The sequence below is a fragment of the Echinops telfairi genome, unplaced genomic scaffold (assembly GCF_000313985.2).
Source record: "Echinops telfairi isolate 266 unplaced genomic scaffold, ASM31398v2 ScPeMD7_7415;HRSCAF=8453, whole genome shotgun sequence".
Lineage (NCBI taxonomy): Eukaryota > Metazoa > Chordata > Mammalia > Afrosoricida > Tenrecidae > Echinops > Echinops telfairi.
The window spans coordinates 213,786-217,651 of NW_022111315.1; positions in this window are offsets into that span (position 1 = coordinate 213,786).

Below are 3,866 nucleotides of genomic sequence, written 5' to 3' on the forward strand. Positions count from 1 at the left end.
GTAGGGTGCAAACCCCTCCTACAGGAGCCTGTCCATTGTCCCCAGAGGCAGGGAGCAGGCCCACCCCTGTGGAGGGATGAGACAGCAGTCTGGCAACTGATTCCCTCAGGGGAGGGAATGCCTGCGCATCTGACCTCCCCCCACACTTGGGTACAACAAAATGAAACACTGCCTTATCTTGCACCATTCTCATAATAGTTCTTATGTTAGAGCCCATTGTTGCAATCATTGTATCCAGCTCTCTGATCAAGGGCCTTCCTGTTCTTCACTGTCCCTCTACTTTACCAAGCACAATGCCCTTTTCCATGGCCTGCTCTTTCTTAATCACATGTCCAAAGGATGTGAAATGAAGTCTGAAGATCCTGACTTTTAAAGAATATTCTGACTGTACTTCTTTCAAGACAGATTTATTTGTTCTTTTGGCAGTACATTGTACTCCCTATTTTCTTCACCAGTTCTATAATTCCAAGGCATAGCCTTCATCAGTCTTCCTTATTCATTGTCAAACTTTCACATGTATATGAGGCAATTGAAAATACCATGAATTGAGTCAGGTTCACCTTAGTTCTCAAAGTAACATCCTTGCTTTTCTACACTTTAACGAGGTTTTGCGTAGCATATTTACCCAATGCAATGCATTGTTTGATCGCTTGACTACTGCTTCCAAAGAAATGTAATGTGGTATGTTAAATTGGCTCCTAGATCAGAACAAGGTAATCAGTGAAAAACCTAGTAATATTTGAATGAAGTCTATAGTTTATAGGATTGTACTAAAGATAATTTCTTAATTTTGTTAAGTGTACCATGGAAGGAATACACTGAATCGCTGTATCAAAAATAATTGATCCAAAAAAACCCTGATCCACATTCAACCATTTTAAGAGGTAGAATACAAGGGGGTACCCCCAAGAAACTGAAATTGCGCTGGGCTGAGCAGAGCAGAGCTTTAGTAGTACACATTTTCTTATTAGGTGAGCACTGAGCAACTTGCTTTGAGTTAGTGCATCAGTGGTGTCACCTGGGAAGGTTCTCTCTGGTCACAGTAAATTTTTTTCATTAAAGCAGTTTTCCTCAAACCTCGTTTTTTGATAGTCAATTTATGAGAACAGCATGTGGCTGTGAAATTTTGTTTCCTGCTTGGGAAAGCAGAAACTGTTGTGATGTTGAACATACTTACAAGGACAGTGCTATGGGGAAAACTCAAGTGTACAGGGGTTTTCTCATTTTTAGAAAGGTAAAATGTTGATTAATGAGAAACCTCATTCTAGACGTGCATTTGAAGTTTGTTCCACCAGGTCAGATTGTTAATCAAGCTTTCTACTCAGCAGTTCTGAAAAGATTGTGTAACAGTGTGCAACAAAAAAAGGCCTGACTTGTGGCCAACAGGGGACTGGTTTTGCCTTCATGACAGTGCACCTGCTCATACAACCATCTCTATGCGCCAGTTTTCGGCAAAAACAGCATACTTCTCGCCCCACACACTTTACTCACCTGACCTTGCTCCGTGTGACTTCCTTTTGTTTCCCTGAATGAAGAGGTACATCACAGGACAGTGATTTGATGACATAAAAGAGGTGAAGAAAAAACAAGGGAGCCATCCAAACAGATAAGTTTGAAAAATGTTTCCAAAAATGGAATTTCAGGTTTGACAAATGTATTAAGTGTAATGGAGAGTACTTTAAAGGTGATAGGTTGTTTTATAACAAAATTTAAATACATAGCTTTGAAAAAATTACGTTTCTGGGCACCCCCTCCTCTGATCAAGAATTGAGGGTATTGAAAGAAATTCAAGCTTCACTGAAGGTTTTAACATAAAATATGTCTCCAGGAATTGATGAAATACCAATAGAGATATTTCAAAAAAAGTGACGCAGTACTGGAAGCACTCACTAGTGTATGCCAAGAAATTTGGAAGACAGCCAACTGGCTACCAGAGATCTGTATTTTCCACCCATTCCAAAGAAAGATGACCTAAATGAATGTGGAAATTATCAAACAATCACTTGTCCATTAAAATTTTGCTAATGATAATTTTTAAATAGTTGCAGCAGTACATGGCAGGAGCTACCAGAAATTCAAGTGGGATTCAGAAGAAGATATGGAATAAGGGATATCATTGCTGATTTGAGATAGATCTTGACTGAAAGATTACTAGGAAGATGTTTACTTGTATTTTATTAATTATGCAAAGGCATTTAACTATGTGGATCATATCAAACTGTGGATAACATTAGGAAGAATGGGAATTCCAGAACACTTCATCATGCTCATATAGAACCTGTACATAGACCAAGAAATAGTCATTCAAACAGAAGAGGCATGTCAGGGTTGCATCCTTTCATCATACTTATTCAATCTGTAGGCTGAGCAAATATTCATAGAAACTGGACTATGTGAAGAAAAATGCATCATCAAGATTGGAGGAAGGCTCATTAACAACCTGTATGTGCGGATGACACATGTTGTTGGCTGCAAGTGAGGAGGACTTGAAGCACTTACTGATGAAGACCAAAGAATACAGCCTTCAGCATAGATTAAAGCTCAATGTAAACAAAAATCGTCATAGCTAGACCAACAGAAATCATGATAAATGGAGAAAAGATTGAAATTATCAAGGATTTCATTTTACTTGGACCCATAATCAACAGTCATGGAGACAGCAGTCAAGAGATCAAAGGACATATTGCGTTAGGCAATTCTGGTGCACAATCTTTTAAAAGTGTTAAAGAACAAATAAGTCACTTTGAGCACTAAAGTATGCCTGAACGAAGCCATGGAACTTCCAATAGCCTTACATGCACATGTAAGGTGGACAATGAAAAAAAAAAGAAAGGTGGACAATGAAGTTGTTAGCCTGAAGAATAATTTATGCCTGAGTTAAGGTGTTGGTGAAAAATACTAAATATACCATGGGCTTCCAGAAAAACAAACACATCTGCCTTGGAGGAAGGATGGCCAGAATGTTGCTTAGACTTATATGTTGGACATATAAAAAAGAGAGACTAGTTCCTGGAAAAGGATATAATGCTTAGGAATGTAGAGGGTCAGTGAAAATGGAGATCCTCAATGACATGGATTGACAAGCTGGTGGCAACAATGGGCTCAAAAATAATAACAATGGTGAAGATGGTGCAGGACCAGACAGTGTTTTATTTCAGGTTGCTATGAGTTGAAGCCAACTCCATGACACATAACTACCCCACAGTAAGTATTAAGTTAATGTGAGGCAACGCCATATGAATGGTATACAGCAGCGGTTCTCAACCTGTGGGTTGCAACCCCTTTGGAGCTGACCGACCCTTTCACAGGGGTCACCCGATTCATAACAGTAGCAAAATTACAGCTATGAAGTAGCAACGAAAATAACTTTATGGTTGGGGGGCTCACCATAAAATGAGTAACTGTATTAAAGGGTCGTGGCATTAGGAAGGTTAAGAACCACTGGTTTACAGGAACTCTGTCCTATCTTTCCAACTCATCTGTAACTCTAAAACTACTTATAAATTAAACTATTGAAAAATATAATTTCATAAACTAATTGGTAGGTACACACTTAATGGTTTTATATTAATTATATTTATCTAAATATCTATTATGTATTTTTTCCTGCTTGAACTGTAAGAATTTGGTGGAAAGTGGGGGTGGGGTGTACTTGAACAGCCTGCCTTTTTCTTTCTAACTCGGTACGAGTGAGGGAGAAGTTGGCCTTATGTCAGAGATTTATCAGTGATTATACATTCATGCATTATTTCTACCACAAGCCCGTGTGTTCATCAAAGGAAAGGTTACAACCCTTTCCAAAACTGGACTTTAACGTTACTACGGTAAAGGTTATTCAATAAAGCTAGCTCTGTCAAAAAAAAAAA